Genomic DNA, 12,706 nt, shown 5'->3' on the forward strand with positions numbered 1-12,706 from the left:
CTAGAATCTGGTGGGGCAGGTTCTGAGCACAATGTTCTCCTGAGATAAGCGGGTTCCTAGGATGCGGTTTCCAAGGATACGGTATCCTTGGATACGGCTTTGTAGAATGTGGTTTGTGAGGATCTAGAATCTTGTGTGATGGGTTCTGAGCACATTGGTCTCCAGTGATAAGGGGTTTCCTAGGATACGGTTTCCAAGCTTACATTTGCCTTGGATACGGCATTCGGGAAAGTGGTGTGTCAGCATATAGAATCTTTTGAGGCGGGTTCTGAGCATAATAGTCTCCAGATATATGCGGTTTCCTAGGATATGGTTTCCAAGTATACGGTTGGCTTGGATACGGCGTTCTAGAATGTGGTGTGTCAGCATCTACAATTTTGTGTTGCCGGTCCTGAGCACATGGGTCTGCAGAGATAAGCGGTTTCTAGGTTACGGTTTCAAAGGATACATTTGCCTTGGGCACGGTGTTCTAGAGAGTGGTGTGTCAGCATCTGGAATCTGGTGGGGCAGGTTCTGAGCACAATGGTCTCCAGAGATAATTGGGTTCCTACGATGCGCTTTCCAAGGATACGGTATCCTTGGATACGGCTTGGTAGAATGTGGTTTGTGAGGATCTAGAATCTTGTGTGACAGGTTCTGACAACATTGGTCTCCATTGATAAGCGGTTTCCAAGGATACGGTTTCCAAGGATACATTTGCCTTGGATAAGACGTTCTAGAAACTGGTGTGTCAGTATCTAGAATATTGTGGTGCGGGTTCTGAGCACAATGGCCTCCTGAGATAAGCGGGGCCTAGGTATGGTTTTCAAGGGTACGGTGCCTTGGATACTGCATTCTAGAATGTGGTGTGTCAGGATCTAGAATGTTGTGGTGTGGGTTCTGAGCACAATGGCCTCCTGAGATAAGCGGTTTCCTAGGATACGGTTTCCCAGGATATGGTTGCCTTGCATACAGCGTTCTAGAATGCGGTGTGTCAGGATCTAGAATCTTGTGGTGCGGGTTCTGAGCACAATGGCCTACTGAGATAATCGGTTTCCTATGATACGGTTTCTAAGGATACATTTGCCTTTGATACGGCGTTGTAGAATGCGGTGTGTCAGGATCTACAATCTTGTGGGGCGGGTTCTGAGCATAATGGTCTCCAGATATATGCGGTTTCCTAGGACACGGTTTCCAAGTATACGGTTGGCTTGGATACGGCGTTCTAGATTGTGGTGTGTCACGATCTACAATTTTGTGGTGCCGGTTCTGAGTACATTGGTCTGCAGATATAAGCGGTTTCCTAGCTTACGGTTTCAAAGGATACATTTGCCTGGGTACGGTGTTCTAGAAAGTGGTGTGTCAGCATCTAGAATCTGGTGGGGCAGGTTCTGAGCACAATGGTCTCCTGAGATAAGCGGGTTCCTAGGATGCGGTTTCCAAGGATACCGTATCCTTGGATACGACTCTGTAGAATGTGGTTTGTGAGGATCTAGAATCTTGTGTGATGGGTTCTGAGCACATTGGTCTCCAGTGATAAGGGGTTTCCTAGGATACGGTTTTCAAGGATACATTTGTCTTGGATACGGCGTTCTTGAAAGTGGTGTGTCAGGATCTAGAATCTTGTGATGCGGGTTCTGAGCACAATGGCCTCCTGAGATAAGCAGTTTCCCTGGATACGGTTTCCCAGGATATGGTTGCCTTGTATACGGTGTTCTAGAATGCGGTGTGTCAGGATCTAGAATCTTGTGCTGCGGGTTCTGAGCACAATGGCCTACTGAGATAAGCGGTTTCCTATGATACGATTTCCTAGGATACGATTGCCTTGGATACAGCGTTCTAGAATGTGGTGTGTCCGGATCTAGAATCTTGTGGTGCGGGTACTGAGCACAATGGCCTCCTGAGATAAGCGGTTTCCTAGGATACCCTTTCTAAGGATACATTTGCCTTTGATATGGTGTTCTAGAATGTGGTGTGTCAGGATCTAGAATCTGTGGTGCGGGTTATGAGCACTATTGTCTCCAGGGATACCTGGTTTTCTAGGATACCTTTTCCAAGGATACGGTTGCCTTGGATACGGCCTTCTAGAATGTGGTGTGTTAGGATCTGGAATCTTGTAGGAGGGATTCTGAGCACATTGTTTTCCAGAGGTAAGCCGTTTCCTAGTATACGTTTTCCAAGGATATGCTTGCCTTGCATAAGGCGTTCCAGAAGGAGGTGTGTCAGGATCTAGAATCTTGTGGGACGAGACCTGAGCACAATGGTCTCCAGAGATAGGCGATTTCTTAGGATACAGTTTACAAGGATATGTTGCCTTGGATACGGCGATCCAGAATGAGGTGTGTTACGATCTAGTATCTTGGTGGACGAGTTCTAAGTACAATGGGCATCAGATATAAGCGGTTTCCTATAATACATTTTCCAAGGATACGGTAGCCTTGGATAAGGCGTTCTAGAATATGGTGTGTCAGGATCTAGAATCTTGTGGGGCGGGTTCTGCGCACAATGGTCTCCAGAGATAAGTGGTTTCCTAGGATACGTTTTCCAAGGATACGGTTGTCTTGGATACGGAGTTCAAAAATGTGATGTGTCACAATCTAGAATCTTGTGGGACGGGTTCTGAGCACATTGTTCTCCAGAGGTAGGTGGTTTCCTATGATACGGTTTCCAAGGATACATTTGCCTTGGATACGGCGTTCTAGAAAGTGGTGTGTCATCATATAGAATCTTGTGGGGCGGGTTCTTAGCACAGTCGTCTCCACGTAAGCGGTTTCCTAGGATACGGTTTCCAAGGATACAGTTTCCTTGGATACGGCGTTGTAGAATGCGGTGTGTCAGGATCTACAATCTTGTGGGGCGGGTTCTGAGCATAATGGTCTCCAGATATATGCGGTTTCCTAGGATACGGTTTCCGATTATACGGTTGGCTTGGATACGGCGTTCTAGAATGTGGTGTGTCAGGATCTACAATTTTGTGGTGCCGGTTCTGAGTACATTGGTCTGCAGATATAAGTGGTTTCCTAGCTTACGGTTTCAAAGGATACATTAGCCTGGGTACGGTGTTCTAGAAAGTGGCGTGTCAGCATCTAGAATCTGGTGGGGCAGGTTCTGAGCACAATGGTCTCCTGAGATAAGCGGGTTCCTAGGATGCGGTTTCCAAGGATACATTTGCCTTGGATACGGCGTTCTTGAAAGTGGTGTGTCAGCATCTAGAATATTGTGGGTTGAGTTCTTGGCACAATGGACTCCAGAGATAAGCGGTTTCCTAGGATACCTTTTCCAAGGATACGTTTGCCTTTTATCCTGCGTTTTAGAATGTGGTGTCAGCATCTAGAATCTTGTGGGATGGGTTCTGAGCACAATGGTCTCCGGAGATAAGCGGTTTCCTAGGATACGTTTTCCAAGGACACATTTGCTTTAGATACGGCGTTCTAGAAAGTGGTGTGTCAGGATGTAGAATCTTGTAGGGCGGGATCTTAGCACAATGGACTCCAGAGATAAGCGGTTTCCTAAGATACGGTTTACAAGTATAAAGTTGTCTTGGATACGGCGTTCTAGAACGTGGTGTGTCAGGATGTAGAACCTTGTGGGGCGGATTCTGAGCACAATGGTCTACATGGATACGCGGTTTCCTAGGATACCTTTTTCAAGGATACGTTTGCCTTGGATATGGCGTTCTAGAATGTGGTGTGTCAGGATCTAGAACCTTGTTGGACGGGTGTGAGCACATTGGTCTCCAAAGATAAGCGGTTTCCTAGGATACGGTTTCCAAGGATACGGTTGCCTTGGATACTGCATTCTATAATGATGTTGTCAGGATCTAGAATCTTCTGGTGCGGATTCTGAGCACAATGGCCTCCTGAGATAAGCGGTTTCCTATGATACGGTTTCCAAGTATACGGTTGGCTTGGATACGGCGTTCTAGAATGTGGTGTGTCAGGATCTACAATTTTGTGGTGCCGGTTCTGAGCACATGGGTCTGCAGAGATAAGCGGTTTCCTAGGTTGCGGTTTCAAAGGATACATTTGCCTGGGTACGGTGTTCTAGAAATGGTGTGTCAGGATCTAGAATCTGGTGGGTCCGGTTCTGAGCACAATGGTCTCCAGAGATAATCGGGTTCCTAGGATGCGGTTTCCAAGGATACGGTATACTTGGATACGTCTTTGTAGAATGTGGTGTGTGAGGATCAAGAATCTTGTGTGACGGGTTCTGAGCACATTCGTCTCCAGTGATAAGCGGTTTCCTACGATACGGTTTCCAAGGATACATTTGCTTTGAATACGGCGTTCTAGAAATTGGTGTGTCAGCATCTAGAATATTGTGGGGCGGGTTCTTAGCACAATGGACTCCAGAGATAAGCGGTTTCCTAGGATACCTTTTCCAAGGATACGTTTGCCTTTTAACCTGCGTTTTAGAATGTGGTGTCAGGATCTAGAATCTTGTGGGATGGGTTCTGAGCACAATGGTCTCCGGAGATAAGCGGTTTCCTACGATACGGTTTCCAAGTTTAAGGTTGCCTTGGATACGGCCTTCTAGAACGTGGTGTGTCAGGATGTAGAATCTTGTGGGGCGGTTTCTGAGCACAATGGTCTCCAGGGATACGCGGTTGCCTAGGATACCTTTTCCAAGGATACGTTTGCCTTGGATACGGCGTTCTAGAATGTGGTGTGTCAGGATCTATAATCTTGTTGGACGGGTGTGAGCACATTGGTCTCCAAAGATAAACGGTTTCCTAGGATACGGTTCCCAAGAATAAGGTTGCCTTGATTACTGCATTCAAAAATGTGGTGTGCCAGGATGCAGATTTTTGGGAGAGGTGTTCTGAGCACAACGGTCTCTAAGGTTTCATGGTTTCCTAGGATACTGATTCCAAGGATATTGTTGACATAAATATGGCGTTCTAGAATGTGGTGAGTCAGGATCTAGAATGTTGTGGTGCGGGTTCTGAGCTCAATGGCCTCCAGATATAATCGGTTTCCTACGATACGATTTCCAAGTATAAGGTTTCCTTGGATATGGCGTCCTAGAACGTGGTTTGTCAGGATGTAGAATCTTGTGGGGCGGGTTCTGAGCACAATGGTCTCCAGGGATACGCGGTTTCCTAGGATACGCTATCCATGGATACAATTGCCTTGCAACGGCGTTTTAGAATGTGGAGTTCAGTATCTAGAATTTTGTAGGCCGGGTTCTGAGAACAATAGTCTCCAGGGATACGCGGTTTCCTAGGAGCCGGACTCCAAGGATACGGTTGCCTTGGATACTGCATTCTAGAATGCGGTGTGTCAGGATCTAGAATGTTGTGGTGCGGGTCCTGAGCACAATGGCCTCCTGAGATAAGCGGGTTCGTAGGATACGGTTTTCAAGGATATGGTGCCTTGGATACTGCATTCTAGAATGTGGTGTGTCAGGATCTAGAATGTTGTGGTGCGGGTTCTGAGCACAATGGCCTCCTGAGATAAGCGGTTTCCTAGGATACCGTTTCTAAGGATACATTTGCCTTGGATACGGCCTTCTAGAATGTGGTGTGTCAGGATCTGGAATCTTGTAGGAGGAATTCTGAGCACATTGTTCTCCAGAGGTAAGCCGTTTCCTAGTATACGGTTTCCAAGGATATGCTTGCCTTGCATAAGGCGTTCCAGAAGGAGGTGTGTCAGGATCTAGAATCTTGTGGGACGTGACCTGAGCACAATGGTCTCCAGAGATAAGCGATTTCTTAGGATACAGTTTACAAGGATATGTTGCCTTGGATACGGCGATCCAGAATGAGGTGTGTTACGATCTAGTATCTTGGTGGACGGGTTCTAAGCACAATGGGCATCAGATATAAGCGGTTTCCTATAATACATTTTCCAAGGATACGGTAGCCTTGGATAAGGCGTTCTAGAATATGGTGTGTCAGGATCTAGAATCTTGTGGGGCGGGTTCTGCGCACAATGGTCTCCAGAGATAAGTGGTTTCCTAGGATACGTTTTCCAAGGATACGGTTGTCTTGGATACGGAGTTCAAAAATGTGATGTGTCACGATCTAGAATCTTGTGGGACGGGTTCTGAGCACATTGTTCTCCAGAGGTAAGTGGTTTCCTATGATACGGTTTCCAAGGATACATTTGCCTTGGATACGGCGTTCTAGAAAGTGGTGTGTCATCATATAGAATCTTGTCGGGCGGGTTCTTAGCACAATGGTCTCCACGTAAGCGGTTTCCTAGGATACGGTTTCCAAGGATACAGTTTCCTAGGATACGGCGTTGTAGAATGCGGTGTGTCAGGATCTACAATCTTGTGGGGCGGGTTCTGAGCACATTGGTCTCCAAAGATAAGCGGTTTCCTAGGATATGGTTTCCAAGGATACGGTTGCCTTGGATACTGCATTCTAGAATGCTGTGTGTCAGGATCTAGAATCTTCTGGTGCGGGTTCTGAGCACAATGGCCCCCTGAGATAAGCGGTTTCCTATGATACGGTTTCCAAGTATACGGTTGGCTTGGATACGGCGTTCTAGAATGTCGTGTGTCAGGATCTACAATTTTGTGGTGCCGGTTCTGAGCACATTGGTCTGCAGAGATAAGCGGTTTCCTAGGTTGCGGTTTCAAAGGATACATTTGCCTGGGTACGGTGTTCTAGAAAGTGGTGTGTGCATCTAGAATCTGGTGGGGCAGGTTCTGAGCACAATGGTCTCCTGAGATAAGCGGGTTCCTAGGATGCGGTTTCCAAGGATACGGTATCCTTGGATACGGCTTTGTAGAAAGCAGTGTGTCAGGATCTACAATCTTGTGGGGCGGGTTCTGAGCATAATGGTCTCCAGATATATGCGGTTTCCTAGGATACGGTTTCCAAGTATACGGTTGGCTTGGATACGGCGTTCTAGAATGTGGTGTGTCACGATCTACAATTTTGTGGTGCCGGTTCTGAGTACATTGGTCTGCAGATATAAGCGGTTTCCTAGCTTACAGTTTCAAAGGATACATTTGCCTGGGTACGGTGGTCTAGAAAGTGGTGTGTCAGCATCTAGAATCTGGTGGGGCAGGTTCTGAGCACAATGTTCTCCTGAGATAAGCGGGTTCCTAGGATGCGGTTTCCAAGGATACGGTATCCTTGGATACGGCTTTGTAGAATGTGGTTTGTGAGGATCTAGAATCTTGTGTGATGGGTTCTGAGCACATTGGTCTCCAGTGATAAGGGGTTTCCTAGGATACGGTTTCCAAGGATACATTTGCCTTGGATACGGCGTTCTTGAAAGTGGTGTGTCAGCATCTAGAATATTGTGGGTCGAGTTCTTGGCACAATGGACTCCAGAGATAAGCGGTTTCCTAGGAAACCTTTTCCAAGGATACATTTGCCGAATATCCTGCGTTTTAGAATGTGGTGTCAGCATCTAGAATCTTGTGGGATGGATTCTGAGCACATTGGTCTCCAGTGATAAGGGGTTTCCTAGGATACGGTTTCCAAGGATACATTTGCCTTAGATACGGCGTTCTAGAAAGTGGTGTGTCAGGATGTAGAAACTTGCAGGGCGGGTTCTTAGCAGAATGGACTCCAGAGATAAGCGGTTTCCTACGATACAGTTTCCAAGTATAAGGTTGTCTTGGATATGGCGTTCTAGAACGTGGTGTGTCAGGATGTAGAATCTTGTGGGGCGGGTTCTGAGCACAATGGTCTCCAGGGATACGCGGTTTCCTACGATACCTTTTCCAAGGATACGTTTGCCTTGGATACTGCATTCTAGAATGTGGTGTGTCAGGATCTAGAACCTTGTTGGACAGGTGTGAGCACATTGGTCTCCAAAGATAAGCGGTTTGCTAGGATACGGTTCCAAGGATACGGTTGCCTTGGATCCTGCATTCTGGAATGTGGTGTGTCAGGATCTAGAATCTTGTGGTGTCGGTTCTGATCACATTGGTCTGCAGAGATAAGCGGTTTCCTAGGTTGCGGTTTCAAAGGATACATTTGCCTGGGTACCGTGTTCTAGCAAGTGGTGTGTCAGCATCTAGAATCTGGTGGGGCCGGTTCTGAGCACAATGGTCTCCAGAGATAAGCGGGTTCCTAGGATGCGGTTTCCAAGGATACGGTATCCTTGGATACGGCTTTGTAGAATGTGGTTTGTGAGGATCTAGAATCTTGTGTGACGGGTTCTGAGCACATTGGTCTCCAGTGATAAGCGGTTTCCTAGGATACGGTTTCCATGTTTAAGGTTGCCTTGGATACTGATTTCTAGAACGTGGTGTGTCAGGATGTAGAATCTTGTGGGGCGGGTTCTGAGCACAATGGTCTCCAGGGATACGCTGTTTCCTAGGATACCTTTTCCAAGGATACGTTTGCCTTGGATACGGCATTCTAGAATGTGGTGTGTGAGGATCTAGAATCTTGTTGGACTGGTGTGAGCACTTGGTCCCCAAAGATAAGCGGTTTCCTAGGATATGGTTCCCAAGAATAAGATTGCCTTGATTAACGTATTCAAAAATGTGGTGTCGAGGATGCAGATTTTTGGGTGAGGTGTTCTGAGCACAACGGTCTCTAAGGTTTCATGGTTTCCCAGGATACTGATTCCAAGGATATTGTTGACATAAATACGGCGTTCTTGAGTGTGGTGAGTCAGGATCTAGAATGTTGTGGTGCGGATTCTGAGCACAATGGCCTCCTGAGATAAGCGGGTGCCTCAGATACGGTTTCCCAGGATACGGTTGCCTTGGATACGGCGTTCTAGAATGCGGTGTGTCAGGATCTAGAATTTTGTGGTGCGGGTTCTGAGCACAATGGCCTACTGAGATAAGCGGTTTCCTAGGATACGGTTTCCAAGGATACGGTTGCCTTGGATACAGCGTTCTAGAATGTGGTATGTCAGGATCTAGAATCTTGTGGTGCGGGTTCTGAGCACAATGGCCTCCTGAGATAATCGGTTTCCTAGGATACCGTTTCTAAGGATACATTTGCCTTTGATACGGTGTTCTAGAATGTGGTGTGTCAGGATCTAGAATCTGTAGTGGGGGTTATGAGCACTATTGTCTCCAGGGATACCCCGTTTCCTAGGATACCTTTTCCAAGGATACGGTTGCCTTGGATACGGCCTTCTAGAATGTGGTGTGTCAGGACGTGGAATCTTGTAGGAGGAATTCTGAGCACATTGTTCTCCAGAGGTAAGCCGTTTCCTAGTATACGGTTTCCAAGGATATGCTTGCCTTGCATAAGGCGTTCCAGAAGGAGGTGTGTCAGGATCTAGAATCTTGTGGTGCGGGTTCTGAGCACCATGGCCTCCTGAGATAAGCGGTTTCCTATGATACGGTTTCCAAGGATACGGTTGCCTTGGATATGGCTTTCTAGAATGTGGTGTGTCAGGATCTAGAATGTTGTGGTGCGGGTTCTGAGCACAATGGCCTCCTGAGATAAGCGGGTTCGTAGGATACGGTTTTCAAGGATATGGTGCCTTGGATACTGCATTCTAGAATGTGGTGTGTCAGGATCTAGAATGTTGTGGTGCGGGTTCTGTGCACAATGGCCTCCTGAGATAAGCGGTTTCCTAGGATACCGTTTCTAAGGATACATTTGCCTTGGATACGGCCTTCTAGAATGTGGTGGGTCAGGATCTGGAATCTTGTAGGAGGAATTCTGAGCACATTGTTCTCCAGAGGTAAGCCGTTTCCTAGTATACGGTTTCCAAGGATATGCTTGCCTTGCATAAGGCGTTCCAGAAGGAGGTGTGTCAGGATCTAGAATCTTGTGGGACGAGACCTGAGCACAATGGTCTCCAGAGATAAGCGATTTCTTAGGATACAGTTTACAAGGATATGTTACCTTGGATACGGCGATCCAGAATGAGGTGTGTTACGATCTAGTATCATGGTGGACGGGTTCTAAGCACAATGGGCATCAGATATAAGCGGTTTCCTATAATACATTTTCCAAGGATACGGTAGCCTTGGATAAGGCATTCTAGAATATGGTGTGTCAGGATCTAGAATCTTGTGGGGCGGGTTCTGCGCACAATGGTCTCCAGAGATAAGTGGTTTCCTAGGATACGTTCTCCAAGGATACGGTTGTCTTGGATACGGAGTTCAAAAATGTGATGTGTCACGATCTAGAATCTTGTGGGACGGGTTCTGAGCACATTGTTCTCCAGAGGTAAGTGGTTTCCTATGATACGGTTTCCAAGGATACATTTGCCTTGGATACGGCGTTCTAGAAAGTGGTGTGTCATCATATAGAATCTTGTGGGGCGGGTTCTTAGCACAATGGTCTGCACGTAAGCGATTTCCGAGGATACGGTTTCCAAGGATACAGTTTCCTTGGATACGGCGTTGTAGAATGCGGTGTGTCAGGATCTACAATCTTGTGGGGCGGATTCTGAGCATAATGGTCTCCATATATATGCGGTTTCCTAGGATACGGTTTCCAAGTATACGGTTGGCTTGGATACGGCGTTCTAGAATGTGGTGTGTCAGGATCTACAATTTTGTGGTGCCGGTTCTGAGTACATTGGTCTGCAGATATAAGCGGTTTCCTAGCTTACGGTTTCAAAGGATACATTTGCCTTTTTACGGTGTTCTAGAAAGTGGTGTGTCAGCATCTAGAATCTGGTGGGGCAGGTTCTGAGCACAATGGTCTCCTGAGATAAGCGGGTTCCTAGGATGCGGTTTCCAAGTATACGGTATCCTTGGATACGGCTTAGTAGAATGTGGTTTGTGAGGATCTAGAATCTTGTGTGATGGGTTCTGAGCACATTGGTCTCCAGTGATAAGGGGTTTCCTAGGATACGGTTTCCAAGGATACATTTGCCTTGGATACGGCGTTCTTGAAAGTGGTGTGTCAGCATCTAGAATATTGTGGGTCGAGTTCTTGGCACAATGGACTCCAGAGATAAGCGGTTTCCTAGGAAAAGTTTTCCAAGGATACGTTTGCCTAATATCCTGCGTTTTAGAATGTGGTGTCAGCATCTAGAATCTTGTGGGATGGGTTCTGAGCACAATGATCTCCGGAGATAAGCGGTTTCCTAGTATACGTTTTCAAAGGACACATTTGCCTTAGATACGGCGTTCTAGAAAGTGGTGTGTCAGGATGTAGAATCTTGTAAGGCGGGTTCTTAGCACAATGGTCTCCAGGGATACGCGGTTTCCTAGGAAACCTTTTCCAAGGATACGTTTGCCTTGGATACTGCATTCTAGAATGTTGTGTGTCAGGATCTAGAACCTTGTTGGACGGGTGTGAGCACATTCGTCTCCAAAGATAAGCGGTTTCCTAGGATACGGTTTCCAAGGATACGGTTGCCTTGGATACTGCATTCTAGAATGCGGTGTGTCAGGATCTAGAATCTTGTGGTGCGGGTTCTGAGCACAATAGCCTCCAGAGTAAGCCGTTTCCTAGGATACGGTTTCCAAGGATACGGTTGCCTTGGTTACTGCATTCTAGAATGCGGTTTGTCAGGATCTAGAATCTTGTGGTGCGGGTTCTGAGCACAACTTCCTCCTGAGATAAGCGGTTTCCTAGGATACGGTGTCCAAGGATACGGTTGCCTTGGATACTGCATTCTAGAATGCGGTGTGTCAGGATCTAGAATCTTGTGGTTCGCGTTCTGAGCACAATGGCCTCCAGAGATAAGCGGTTTCCTAGGATACGGTTTCCAAGGATACGGTTGCCTTGGATACTGCATTCTAGAATGCGGTGTGTCAGGATCTAGAATCTTGTGGTGCGGGTTCTGAGCACAATGGCCTCCTGAGATAAGCGGTTTCCTAGGATACGGTTTCCAAGGATACGGTTGCCTTGGTTACTGCATTCTAGAATGCGGTGTGTCGGGATCTAGAATCTTGTGGTGCTGGTTCTGAGCACAATGGCCTCCTGAGATAAGCGGTTTCCTAGGATACGGTTTCCAAGGATACGGTTGCCTTGGTTACTGCATTCTAGAATGCGGTGTGTCGGGATCTAGAATCTTGTGGTGCGGGTTCTGAGCACAATGGCCTCCTGAGATAAGCGGTTTCCTAGGATACGGTTTCCAAGGATACGGTTGCCTTGGTTACTGCATTCTAGAATGCGGTGTGTCGGGATCTAGAATCTTGTGGTGCTGGTTCTGAGCACAATGGCCTCCTGAGATAAGCGGTTTCCTAGGATACGGTTTCCAAGGATACGGTTGCCTTGGTTACTGCATTCTAGAATGCGGTGTGTCGGGATCTAGAATCTTGTGGTGCTGGTTCTGAGCACAATGGCCTCCTGAGATAAGCGGTTTTAGGATACGGTTTCCAAGGATACGGTTGCCTTGGTTACTGCATTCTAGAATGCGGTGTGTCGGGATCTAGAATCTTGTGGTGCGGGTTCTGAGCACAATGGCCTCCTGAGATAAGCGGTTTCCTAGGATACGGTTTCCAAGCATACGGTTGCCTTGGTTACTGCATTCTAGAATGCGGTGTGTCGGGATCTAGAATCTTGTGGTGCTGGTTCTGAGCACAATGGCCTCCTGAGATAAGCGGTTTTAGGATACGGTTTCCAAGGATACGGTTGCCTTGGATACTGCATTCTAGAATGCGGTGTGTCAGGATCTAGAATCTTGTGGTGCGGGTTCTGAGCACAACTTCCTCCTGAGATAAGCGGTTTCCTAGGATACGGTGTCCAAGGATACGGTTGCCTTGGATACTGCATTCTAGAATGCGGTGTGTCAGGATCTAGAATCTTGTGGTTCGCGTTCTGAGCACAATGGCCTCCAGAGATAAGCGGTTTCCTAGGATACGGTTTCCAAGGATACGGTTGCCT

This window comes from Desmodus rotundus, unplaced genomic scaffold (assembly GCF_022682495.2).
Source record: "Desmodus rotundus isolate HL8 unplaced genomic scaffold, HLdesRot8A.1 manual_scaffold_15, whole genome shotgun sequence".
Classification (NCBI taxonomy): Eukaryota; Metazoa; Chordata; class Mammalia; order Chiroptera; family Phyllostomidae; genus Desmodus; species Desmodus rotundus.